This window comes from Passer montanus, unplaced genomic scaffold, assembly GCF_014805655.1.
Source record: "Passer montanus isolate IOZ18808 unplaced genomic scaffold, ASM1480565v1 scaffold54, whole genome shotgun sequence".
Taxonomy (NCBI): domain Eukaryota; kingdom Metazoa; phylum Chordata; class Aves; order Passeriformes; family Passeridae; genus Passer; species Passer montanus.
The window spans coordinates 2,772,902-2,786,211 of record NW_024370374.1 but is presented as its reverse complement, the minus strand read 5'-3'; the positions used below and the strand labels follow the sequence as shown (position 1 = coordinate 2,786,211).

The following is a 13,310-nucleotide window of genomic DNA, read 5'->3' as shown; positions in this document are numbered from 1 at the left end:
CAAAGAAATCCATTCAGAACAAGATAAGGAAAAGAAAACCCAACCAAACAAGTTCAAGGAAACTATAAAATAACAGCTTTGAAAACATTCTTAAAAAAGAAAAAAAAAGAGGAAAAAAGTTAAAATAAAAGTTATTAGCTTTATTTTTTCCTGGTTTTTTTCTAGGAAGTAACTTTTCCTTCTCACTTCACCTGATAAATATTCTGCATTACAGCACTATTTAACAATTTCTACAGTCTTTTTAATTTTGTCCATTTTGGTCAGGCAAATTATAAGAGGTAAAGGCACTTTAAGGAAGTTTCCAAGATAAAAAGAACTGGCGATCAAGAATAATAGTAATTTCTGAGCTCTCTGATAGTCTTTTTTATTCACCCTTGAAATCCTACATCAATTCCAAACGGATCATAAAAATTTTAGAGTTTTCTGAGTAGTCCAAGAACACATCCAATCTTTAAAATACATGGATTCCATTCACTTATTTTTTAGCTGACACAGAAAGGAATTAAGGCAAAAGGCTGCAATTGAACGAGCACCTAAGAACTGCTACAAAGGACCTCCCTAGGAAAGTGATTTCAGAGACATGGTGCCAAAAGATGCTGCCTAGGAATCTCCAAACATCCATCCCAGTGCTACAGCAACAGCCCATGGGAAGGTGGATTGCCATCCCAGGCACACAGGGGATAACTGGTCAGGGTTCAGCAATGTGTCTGCTGCCCTTCCCAGGTGCCACTGAACTGCCTTGTACCTGTGAAAACAGAGCCCAGCAACATCTGCAAGGAAAACCCAGCCAAAACCACCCCAAAAAAACTACAACCCTCTGCCTCAGCTGCTTGGACTCATGAATGGGCCCCTTGGAAGTCAGCAGGAAACTTCAGCACCTTGTGCCCCAAGAGACTGGCTGGCGAGTTCTCCCCTCCAAAGCGCTGCCAAGGAGACCTCCTGCTCTCTGAGCAGCCTACTGGCACCATTCCTGCACAGGGCCAACCCAGTAAACTGCAGCACAGCTCCAGCACAGGGCCACAAGCTGCTCTGACATCAGAGCTGACCCAGAGGTGCATCTGACACGGCAGACACTGAATAACAGCTTCTCAAATGGCAGCAGACTGAAAAGGTTACAAATTCTCAATGTGCTGCCTGAGAAATATCTTTTTGCAATGGCAAAGGAGAAAGTGTGACCTGAGCAAAGAGAAGAAAGAGAAATCCTTGCATGCATGGGTCCTCAAACAATCCTGTACTTTACTCATGAAGAACCCACTATCAGGCAGCTCTTGAATCAAATTAAACTATAAACCAGGAACTAGAGCATCAGGTAAAATAAATCTGAAATAATACCAAACACAACAGTAACTATCAATCTTCTTTGGGGCAGAGACTGAAATGTCAGACTGTTTTTTTAGGTAATTAATATTCCAGACTAACAAAGCCTGAAGATGTTGTTTTGATCTGCGTTCTTCTGCAGAATGGATTAAAAAAGAAATTACATTTCTCAACATCTGGTGAAAGATCAGGTTTCCAAGGAGATGAAGTCTGGGCCTTGGATAAGTAGCCTTACTGCATATTTCCAACAAACTGAGGTAAAAAAGGCAGGTGCCATATGCAGTTAATGGCAGTGAGTTACCTCGATACCCACCCCACTTAATGTGATGTATATTAAATTGAGCTGCACAAGTTCAGAGTCATTCAATACAAATAAAACCAATTGGATAATCACACTGAGATTTCTTCCTCACACACACAAAAAAAAAAAATCCTCAAGACTTAAACAGGCTCTCCAAATAACCCAATACACCAACTCTTAGGGAGAAAAGCCTTCTGATTTTTTAAGTTCATAATTTTTCTGCTTCAATGTCTTGAGTTTTTACCACATAACACCTGAGCACCAGTCTGGATCTGATCTGACTAAAGCTGGAACACATTTCCTACTACAGTGCAAGACCACCACACCCATAGAGATACACACACACCCCACAGGCAGAGCACTCCTTGGCTTTGCTTCATCCATCATTAATCTACTGCCCAAAATCTACCTGCAGCAACTTTTAGAGACTGAAAGCTCTTTCACCAGGTTTGAAAATGCCATCAACCACCTCATTTGCATCTTCAAGCACCTCCAAAACACAGATTGTAATTTCTGTGGGTTGATCAAGCAGAACATTCAATATCCAAATTTCAAAAGTTGGTAACTGAGTTCCAGTCAGCGACTGCATTTATCAAAATCATTATTTCAGGCTGAAGCTCTCAAAATATGATGACAGCCAAAAATTAAAGTTTCAAAACATGTTTACTGTATCAAAGTAAATAGAGAAAGCTTAAATATTGCATTCTGTAAACTTAGTGAGAACCAAAGAGCTGCAGAGATTAAAAATACGTATTTATTTTGGGCTTCTCCTTGCAGTCCTTTGTAGATGATATGCCTTTCTACAGCTTTTATTGAAGACAACTAACTTCAGAGAACTTCTTAACACTTGGGGATACAAGCAGCTGCCTTTTACTTTTCTGCCCTTTTTCAGAAACAGAACTATGGACAAAACTGATGGTAAAGGTTAAGAATGAAAAGCATGCAGGTTATAGAACTGAAAGGCACTACAGGATGCACCAAATTTACTTTGTTTCACTTAACAATAACATATTCCTTCAGGTTTTCCTGTAGCTTCTATCAAAGTGTAACAACACAGGCAATGGGCCCCATGCTGAAAACAGCTTAAAATGTTACATTTGAGCACGTAAAAAGCACTTCTGTGCTCAAGTAAACTAAATAACCTGCATGTCTCCTGGTATTTCCAGCATCCTTGGCATCAATTCCCTTGGAAAACCTGCCTTCCTCACCTGCAGCTCTCACAGGTCTCAGCTTTGCCATCAGCTCTGCACAGCTTCCAAGAACTGTGAGCAACTCTAAGCTCCACCAAATAAACCCAATAAATGCTCTCTGTTCTCACTCTTTAGTTGCCAAAAGAATCCTTGGGAGCAGGTATTTGAAGGAGAAAACCAAATCTCCTTTAAAGCCCCCCTACAAACATCACCTTCCTAATACACACCCCTAGCAAGGGTCCCCAAACACAGCAGGTCTCTCAGGAGCACGTGGTGCCAGGGATGTGGCAGCAGCCCCTAATTCCAGCTCTGCCTTTGTGGAATCCCAGCTCCAGCCACCTGAGCTTCCTGACACCAAACCAGGCAGCTTTCTTCACGTTCTCTGTGGTGCTTCTCGCTTGCCTGGTCTCCCAAGGAACTTCTTTTACGGAGCTTGATCCTTCACAGCCCCACACACCAGAGCTGGCATCCAAAGAGACAATGGAAATGCACAGCGTGGAAGAGAAAATGGGATAAAACAGCACAAAACCCCAGTGAAATGCTCTGGCTGTAGATTATTTTACACACTCAATTTCTACAAGCAGGGGGAAAAACCCCACGAATGATCATGAGAAGCACAAACCCACAGAAGTCAGGAGGAGTAAAGCCTTTCTCCTTAATAAGCAGCTGTGGTTTAGAGTAACCAGAGAGAGGTCTGTACTTCCTAATGCTTCAAAGAGCTATTTACATTTGCATATTCCTGGAGGATACAAAACATACATTATGAAGAGGGCAGAGTTTAACCTCAGCCTTCTGCAAGACCGTTTACAGAGACAGTTAGCTGGAATTAATACTTAACTGGAAAAAACCCTCTTTCTTTTCTCCCTTACAGACTTGGCTGCAGCCTGTGTATTATCAGTCACTCACATTTAAAAAGCCCTTTTGATAAAAGATAAACAGGCAGGACGGGTCCTTTAATATGAGTATGTTAAAAAAGAAATGTAGTGTTTTGAATGTTGAAGTTCCAGAATTAAAAAAAAATAAAAATCAGTCCACTTAAAGACTGAATTTTGAAAATTGATCATGCTCTGCAGCTGACCCTTTCTACCTCACACACTAAGGAAATACTTTAAAATTCCAGTAGGCATATTTGCTTCCAAGGCAAGAAAACACACCCACTTGTTCCTTCACCCTTGTTTTTCAAACACGAAAATCCTCCCAAGACTGCTATAATCGAGGCACTGGAGTAACAGAAACCTCAGCAATTAAAAATGCAAAGTGATTCCCTTGCCTCCCCAAGCGCCAAATCCCGATCTCGGGCAGCGGCCGGGGCGCTCCCGCTGTGGAGGAACACCTTCCATGCCCTTGCGCGCACAGGTGGCGGCAGGCAGGGCTGCTGCCTTCGGGGGGATCCCCAGGGCAGCAGCCCCGGCAGGTGCCGGGATGCTCCGCGCGGCCGGTGCGACCGGCGCCACGCCAGCGGGGAATTCCCAAGCACCGCCATCCTTCTGGGCTCCACACGGGGCCTCCCCAGCGCCGGAGCCCCGGGCCCGGCCGGGCAGGGGCACCGTCCCCTCCGCGCGGGCCGCCCGAGCCCGCCCGTCCCCGCAGCGCGGAGGAGGCACAGCCCGGCACGCCCCGCACGCCCGGCGCAGGCAGCCCCCGTCCCTGACCTACTTTCCGCCTGGCTTGCCACCCGACGGCGCACCACTAACCTACTTTCCAGCCAATGGCACCCTCCCCCGGCCCCGCACCGGACGCGCCCGCCCGCCAACGGCAGAGCGGCTCCGCGCCCGCCTCGCCCAATGGGCGGCCGCCGAGCGGGCAACGCCCGCCCCCCCCAGCGCCGGCAAATCCCCGGGCGGCCCCGCGGCACCAGCCGGCGGCGGCGCCGTCCGCGGTACCGCCCGCTTCCCGCCCCTCCGCTGGGGCTCGCCCGAGCCGCTGCGTCACCGCCGCGTGACGTCAGCCGCGGCCGTGACGTCACGCGCCGAGGTGTGAAGGTCATGGCGGCGCTGCCCCGGCGTGGCCGCTCCTCGCCTCCGTCCTGCCCTCGGCGGCGGGGCCCGGGCACAGCCCCGGACACCGCCCTGGTGGTGCCTCCCGTCCACCGCTAGGGTCAGCGCTCACCACGCGGCCCCTTGCCCTCGAGCCGCCATGCCAGACGGGCGCCGTGGGGTCCTTCAGCCCGCCGGTGCCCGCTGCTGCGGAGCCCCTGGGGCTGCGGGGTCACGGCCTCCTGCCCGGGTCACACAGCGCACCGCCGAGCCCTCGGCCTCCAGCTTGGCTGGGTGTGCGGTGCTGGCACAGTGTCCCTGTCATCGGTGCTCCATCGCCTCCCAGCGCCGGGGCTGCTCGGGCATCACGGCTGTCCGGGCGTGCGAAAGGCCAGGGGTGGATGTGGTAAAGCCATCCACAGCACCATGCTCTAGTCTAAATTTAGACAATCCACACAGCAGCGTGGAGGGGATGTGTTGCAAGAAGATAATCACAGTGGAGTTGCTTTCAAATGCGAACATTAGCTAAACGTGATTGCGTGATCGCTGCCTCAGATTATCATTGCCACATCCTAATTGTCTTAACATTTCCTGTCCTGTGATGCCACGTCCCAGAGGTTTGGTTTACGTTTCCTAGGGTAACACCACTGGGCAAGTGTGGATTGCAGCAGCGTTGCGGCACAGCGGGGTTGTGGTTATCCCGATCCACCAGCGCAGGACCTGGGCTCAGCCCGGGACAGCATTAACAGCTCCTTTCCACCCAACTGACTGGGGACTAAACACAGGCAACGATGGCCCCTGCTGGATACAAACTCTCTGTTCACATCAGGGCACTCCTACGTGGGAGAAACCCGCCAGCAGAACGAGACAAATGAAACACTGTACATTAGCACGATGGAAATATATTCCATGAAGAGAGAGGAGAAGATGCATCCTTTAATTTCCAGCAAAATGGTGCTGCTTTGATTTGTTTTAGCGCACAGAAGTTATGGAGGTGGAGAAGTCTCCTTGACTACTTATTTCAACTCAGCCTTTGTAGTTTCCCAGGGAAAAGGCTGGCATTGGTAAGTGTCCTTCGCTGTGCAGAATTTTAGGAGGCGCCCGCCCACTCAGTCCACAGGCCCCTGAACACAAATGCTTGCCCTTTTCCCTGGGAAACAAAACCCAGCAGCCCAGGTTCCTGATGTCAGTTTGCAGGAGGCACTTGGCACTGTCAAAGCAGCCCTAGTTGGCAGTGGTGGCAGCTTGGGTCTGAGAGGCATCCCGTGCCATGTGGTATTTTAGGAGGTGGCCACCCACTCATGGCCCTCAGGCCCGTGAGCACAAATGCCAGTCCTCTTCCCTGGGAAACCAAACTCACCAAGCCAGGTTCCTGATGGAAGCTTGCAGGAGGTGCAGGGGACAGTCAAGGCAGCGCGTGTTGGGGGTAGTTGGTGGTTGGGATGGGGAGACATGCTGTTCAGTTTGGAATTTCAGGAGGCAGCTGCCCACTCACAGGTCAGAATCCTCTAGCTATCATCACATCCGTACAAGTCCTAATGCACTAGAATGGATCCTTGCTGTGCACAGCTGCTGAGAACAGCTCAGAACAAGACCATAAAAACATCTGACTGGATGCTTCTAAAGAGATATGCTATGCCAATGCCTGTCCATGCTCCCGACTCAAGGGTGAGAAGGAATCAGCACAGGGCCGTAGAGCACAGAGATCTGAGATGCAAAGATGGACACCTGGGTTTCTGATAAGCCTCTCAAAGCACTAAAGCAAAAGACATGAGACACCCAAAAGACACAGAAGGCACAACAGAGAAGTGACACAAGTGACGTGCACCGGGGCTGCTCTGCCCTGAGCACCTCAGCACTGTGAGACTTTTCCCTCATGTGGCCTAAGGGACCACCTCTTGCACATGCCTGCCTCCTAGGCCACTACTCAAAAAGCCCTCCCAGCACCTCACTTTCACCCCTCTGGGTGTCACAGCCCTCAACTTATCTCTGGGACGTCCGGGGATGCGAATCCACGTCCGCTGCGAAGGAAGGCCGCCTCACCCGCGGGAATTTCCCGCAGTCACCGGGCTGTGGTCCCTTGGTCACGGCTACCATCGAGAGCACCAAACCTCACTGCGTGATCTTAGCTGTGCAGCAGCCAAACCCCAACAGTTCTGCTGCTCGCCATTCTGCTAACAACGCCCGGCTCCTCGGGCTGCACGCTTCAGCCACGCTCGGAGGGACGCCGTTGTCCTGGGGGACAGCCTGGGTTAAGAAGAACAAGGTGATTTGGCATTGCTGAAACCTGAGTGGACCTTGGCTCCTCCTCACTACTTCCCCAGCTTACAGCAACTCCCCGGCCGTTCCTGAGGCTCCCTGGGTGACACTCAAATGGTCAAGGCTTGATCCATGAGCCCTGTACCACTTCCCGAGTTCCCACGAGAGCAACAACCGGGTCTGCTGGCCAGCTGCTGAGGGAGCCTCAGCATAACAGGATTGGAGCATCTACAACACACAAACAGGAATGGATGCTTAGAATTGCAGCAGAAACACCAGTACTCCAAGTGCACAAATATATAAATTTAAAAACAAAACTAAAATTTTGCCAAACATAAGTCACCTCCAATTAACCATAACTACACTACCTAATATCAAACACAAAGACCCCATGTCCAATCCCCTTCATGAGCCTCTAAAATCTATGCCAGAAAAACCTCTAAAACTGAAAAAACCTTGCTTCTAACCAAGTAAGAGCAAAAAAAAGTCTTTTAAACTATACCAAATCATTACACTAAACACATCAAATCCACAGAAATACAAAACCTTACTGAACACCAGTACACAGTACACATTAATTTCATCACAACATATAAAACAAAACCTATTTCTACTACTAACATAACAAAAATCTTCACAAAATTCAACTGTAATAAAACTGAAAAAATCTCACTAAAAGTAAAAGTTTAAAATTCCACTATAACCTGAAAACTCATACATTCTAAACATGAACTTCCTCCAAAACAAGTATTTCAAAATGGCAAAAATCTCAAAACATTTAAAATAACTACTATAAAACCAAAATACAATAAAAAATTAAACACCTGACCTCAACTATCTAAAACCATCTATAATAACTCTTCTTTAAAAACTCCAACAAATACCAATTACCACCTCAACAATATCTCACCAGCAACACCAAACAGCTCAAAATACTGTAATTCCCATCCAAAAATATGGCATAAACTAAAACACCAAAACAAATCAATGAAATCAACAACAGGACACTATATACCACCAAAAAAAATGGAATAAAAACCACTGCATATAAATGCTACTATTTATTAAACAGCACTGCCACTAAATATATTTACCTGTATGTATATATAGATGTATACGTATAATTAAAATACATTAATTTGAGCATTAAGACGACGATATAAGAAAATAAAATGTCCTAAAGTGCTATTATAATAGGATATCCTCTATCATCCTCACCCAAGTGCTCTCTCAACTATATTGCCGAACACAAACAACAGAAGAAAAATCCATTTTTACTTATTTTACCTAACGCCTCATGTATTAGCCAAAACGAAAAATTTGGCCCAAACTGTAATTTCTTCTTCTAAAACTATTCACCTTCACTTTGACACAAAAAACCAAACCACCACCAAAAACCCCATGCCAAACAGACCCCGTCCGCAATTCCCTCCGTCCCTGCCGCAGGGTGGACGCAGCAATGAACGAACGCAGACCCGGAGGTCTCACGGCTGTTATTTAAAGCTGTGCCTCGCTTGCAGAGCAACACCGACAAAGCCCAGGGACAAAAAGCCTGCGCGGTCGGGGCTGGGTTTGTTCCCCTCTCCTCCGTTCAGTGACTTTGGCAAGCGCGCTCCGAAGCTGACAAGCCACAAGTGTCCCCCAGCGCCCTCGCCGGGGCTCGCTCCGGGGCTCGGGGGGCACCGGGGAGCCCACGCGAGCCACGGGAAGGCGGTGCTCCGTGCCCGGGGTGGCCCCGCGCTCCCGGCCCCGGCAGGAAAGCGGCTCCTCCGGCAGGCAGAAGCGACGCCGCACCGGGAGAGCCCCGACAGCTCCCCCGTGCCCGGAGCAGCCGGCACCGGGCCCAGGGACCGCCCGTGCCGCCTCTCCCGCCCGACACAGCTTGGGTCTGGGAGGCATCCCGCACTGTGTGGAACCTCAGCAGGTTCCACCACTCACGGCCACAGGCCACTGAACAACAATGCCGGCCTTTTCCCTGGGAAACAAAACTCACCAGCCCACGTCCCTGGTGTCGGTTTGCAGGAGGCGCTTGGCGTTGTCAGAGCAGCCCGAGTTGGCAGTGGTGGCAGCTTGGGTCTGGGAGGCATCCTGCAATGTGCAGAACCTCAGCACTCAGGGCCACAGACAGCAAACGCAGTTTGTAGGAGGCGCTTGCCACTGTCAAAGCAGCCCGAGTTGGCAGTGGTGGCACCTTGGGTCTGGGAGGCATCCTGCAATGTGCAGAACCTCAGCACTCAGGGCCACAGACAGCAAACGCCATCCTTTTCCCTAGTGTCCTGGTCCGGGGCAAATTTGGGAGACAACTCCCAAAGGGCTCCTCTAGAAAAGCAGATTCAATTGACCTCTCCCCGTGACTGGTTCGCGAGAAAATACCTCCTTGGAGAAAACTGGAAAAAAACTCCTGTTTATTAAACAATAGAACCTAAACAATAAAACCTCTTGCTGCTTCAAAAGAGATGACAATCTCAGAACAGTCCCCTCCCCGGGTTGCAGCTTGGCTCACTCAGTCTCTGATCAGTCTCTGGTGCTGGAAATGCTGCGGCCCAGGCCCGGAGCTGCCGGTGCTCTTCTGGGTGTTCAGTCCAGAGCAGGTTTGAACAGGTCCAAGAAAAAGAAAAACCACAGTCCAGGGAACTTCTCTGCCTCAGCTAGCTAAGACTAACTAAAAGCAAAGGAGAGCTCTGTCCGGCTGTCTGTCCATCCGCAGACAACACAGTCCAGGAGCAGGAATGTGGAGGAGTGAGTGCAGTGTCTGAAAACAAACTGCGCGCTTCTTCCCTCCCCTCTTCACTCTCTGGAACAAGTCTTAAAGGTGCGAAACTTACTATTCAGCATAAACAGAACACGACGATTGGGGATAAAAGCATGAGATAATCAACCCAGGACACCTAGGAAACAAAACTCAGCAGCCCAGGTTCCTGGTGTCAGTTTACACGTGGGATCCTGGTGGGCTCTTGAGTTTTGCTGCCCAGGATTTCTCCCCGGCATCGCTGCCATCATCTGACCCTAATCACAATGACTCCACTGGGCCTAGACCTCACAGTCTTCAGACCGGCAATGTGTTTCCTCATCCACTCTGTCACCCCTGGCCCTTTTCAAATGCATTCCATTGCAGTCCTAAAACTCCACATTTTCGTCAAGCATCCCCTCTGATCCTGACCCTGAAAACACTCCAAAAATCCCTGGAAGTGCCCTTAAAAACCCCTTAGAATAGTCTTAAAAGCCAAAAAAAAAGTCCTAAGAAACCTTCAAGAATCCCCCATATATCCTTAAAAGTTATGGAAAAAATAATGAGAAAAATCTGCTCAGCCTCCAAGCCCCACCTGTTGCTCTCGAACCCTCTGATGTCTTCCCTACCTTTTTGCAGTGAGTCTTCCTGTCCTCTGAGGGTTCTGTCCTTGTCCTGCTGTGAGGGTTGCTGCCTTGTCCCACCACGAGGGTTCCGGTCTGGTCTCACTGTTGGGGTTGCTGGGTTGTGCTGCTGCTGGGGGAAAAGGCTGTTTTAGGGGGGCTGGTTAGGGTGAGGCTAGGGCTGGGCAGAGGGGTGCAGCACCTGGACCCTAACTTGCCCCCTAAGCTGTACCCTGTAGCCCTGATCTCCACTGGACTGTCCAGCCCTCAAGCCCTCTCCCTTTTCCCCCCAGCCCCTCCCTCTGCCCCCCAGCCCTCAGGCTCTGCCTGTCACCCTCAAGCCCCCTCTCAGCTCCTGTGTGTCACCCTTAATCCCTCTCCTTTGCCCCTCAGCCCCCAGCTTCTCTGTGTCACCCTCCAGCTGCCCCTGCCACCCTCAGCATCTCTGTGTATCACCCACCGTCCTCTCTCCCTGTTCTTCCCTCAGCTCCCAGCCTCTGTCACCCTCAGGCCTCCACAGTGCCCCTCAAGCTGCCCCTCAGCCTCTATCATGCCCTGAAAGGACCCTAAAAAACCCTGCAAATTCTCTAAAAAAGCCCTAGTTTTCAAAGTATCCTGAAACCCCCACAAAAACCTAAAAAATAGCCTCAGAATACTCATAAAATACACTAAAAATAACCTACTTTTAAAAAGTCCCTCAAACACCCCTAAAAATCATCAAAAGACCTTGAAAAAATCCCTAAATAGTCCTAAAAGAGCTTTAAAAATACCCCAAAAGTCCTTGAAATGCCCTGACAAGACCCTAAAAAAAACCTTAAAAATTCCCTCAAAAACCCTAGAAATACCCTTGTCCTAAAAAAGTCCTCCACATACCCTCAATAGTCCTAAAAAAAGCCATAAAATTTTTTGAATAGTTCTAAGAAACCCCAAGAACACCCCAAAAACCCCCCTAAAAATTCTAGTTAGTAGTAAAGAAAGCCCTCAAAACACCCTAAAAAAATATTTTAAAAGTCCTAAAGGTATCCTAAACATTCCAGAAAATTCCTAAAAAACTCCTCAAAGAAACCCCTTAAAAATACACAAAAAAACCCACCAAAACAAAAAAAAACAAACCAAAACAAAAAAAACCTAAAAACCTACTCAACCCCCAACACCTACCTGTAACTCTCTACTCTACAAACCTCATCCCTACCTTTTAATTGGGGTAACTACCGGCAACTGCTGGGAGGGTTCTGGGGCTGTCCCACCATTGGGGTCACTGCCTTGTGCTGCTGTTGGGGAAAGCTGGTGTCCCAGGGGTGCTGTTTAGGGTGAGCTTAGGGCTGGGGTGAGGGCTGCTGCACCTGTACCCTAATCCTACCTGGTACCCTGTGTCCTTTGTACCCCGAACCCTCAGTGTCAGCTCTCCACCTGTCAAGGCCCCCACTCTTTGCCCCTCAGCCCACAATGGCTGTGTGTCACCCCAAGCCCCTGACATTGTCCCTTGGCCCCCTAACCTCCACTGTACACTCTCCACCCGGGTAGAGCTGGTTTTTAGGGTGAGGTTAGGGCTGGTGTAAGGGCTGCATCACCTCTGACCCTCAGGCACCTCCACTTTGCCCCTCAAGGCACCCCTTGCACCTCAGCCTCTTTGTGTCACCCCCGAATTCCCCACTGCAGCCTCTCAGCATCTCTGTGCCACCCTGGAGCCCCCCTTTGCTCCTAAAGGGCCCTTCTGCCTCTCAGCTGCCCCCATGCTCTGTGCCACCCTGCAGCCCCCTCAGCCCACAGCCCCTGGTGACACCCCGCAGCCCACAGACGTTGTCCCTGCCTGTTTTATTTGGGTGCTGTCCTGCTGCCAGGGCCGCACTGTCCCCGTGTTCAGGCTCCCACGGGCTGCTGCAGTGTCACAGGAGGGCGGTGGGGGAGTGAGGGATGGGGCAGGGCCAGGCTGGAAGTTCGAGTAGGGGTGAGGAGCGAGAAGGGGACATTACAGAAGAGGGCTGAGGGGAGGAGATAAGTGTTAGGAGGAGGCAACCCCATATCTCCCAGAGCAAAGCTGCAGCAAAATAAAACTCTGGTTGCCCTAGCAGCACCAAACGTGTCCTGCAAACTGGCATCAGGAGCCTGGGCTGGGAGCTTCGGTTCCCACGGCAAAGGGCCGGAGGTCACGTTCAGTGGCCTTCTGCTTCCTCCAGTTCCAAATGGCGCAGGATGCCTCCCAGACCCAACCTACCACCACATCCAGTTCGGGCTGCCATGACAGTCCCAAGCACCTCCTGCAAACTGACACCAGGAACCGGGGCTGCTGACATTGTTTCTCGGGGAAAATAATAGACATTGGTGTTCAGGGGCCTGGGCCCTGAGTGGGGGTTCCCGGAGAGAGAGCCGTGTTGTGGCAGTTCTCTGTTCCCCTTGGGATGCCCTTTGCAGATGCAGTGTGCCTGGAGCCCTGGGCTTTGTGGTTTTCAGAACCCTAACCCTAACCCTAGGAATGACCCTAGGCATGACCCTAACCCTAACCCTAGGCAGTAAAAGCAGCCTAGAGCTAAGGCTGGTTCCAAGGAAAAAGCTGTGGAGGCAGCCACGCTGTGGCAGTTTTGTGTTTCCCTTGGCATGCCTTTTGCAGCTGCAGTGTGCCTGGAGCTGTGGGCTTTGTGGTTTTCAGAACCCTAGCAGACGACTGGCCACTCAGGGCCACAGGACCCTTAACACCAACACCGGCCCTTTCCCTGGGAAACCAAACTCAGCAGTCAGGTTCCTGGTGTCAGTTTGCAGGAGGCGCTTGGCACTGTCAAAGCAGCCCGAGTTTGCAGTGATGGCACCTTGGTGGTGGCAGGAGGTATCCTGCAATGTGCGGAATTTCAGCCGGCCACTTTCCCAGGGGACAGGCAGGCATTGCTGTACAGTTGCCGGTGGCCCTGAGTGGCCGGCTGC

General features: G+C 50.2%; 1 protein-coding gene across 6 annotated transcripts in view; it reads right to left on the bottom strand.

The window, feature by feature from the left end:
- The window catches only part of ARNTL (aryl hydrocarbon receptor nuclear translocator like), a 48,676-nt gene extending 44,119 nt beyond the window's left edge, over positions 1 to 4,557 (bottom strand). For 5 of the 6 annotated variants that reach the window (XM_039725055.1, XM_039725058.1, XM_039725062.1 and 2 more), the window contains exon 1: positions 4,465 to 4,484. The gene's annotated coding sequence lies outside the window, so the exon portion shown is untranslated. The other variant, XM_039725057.1, reaches the window with a different exon arrangement.
- Positions 4,558 to 13,310: the final 8,753 nt, after the last annotated feature.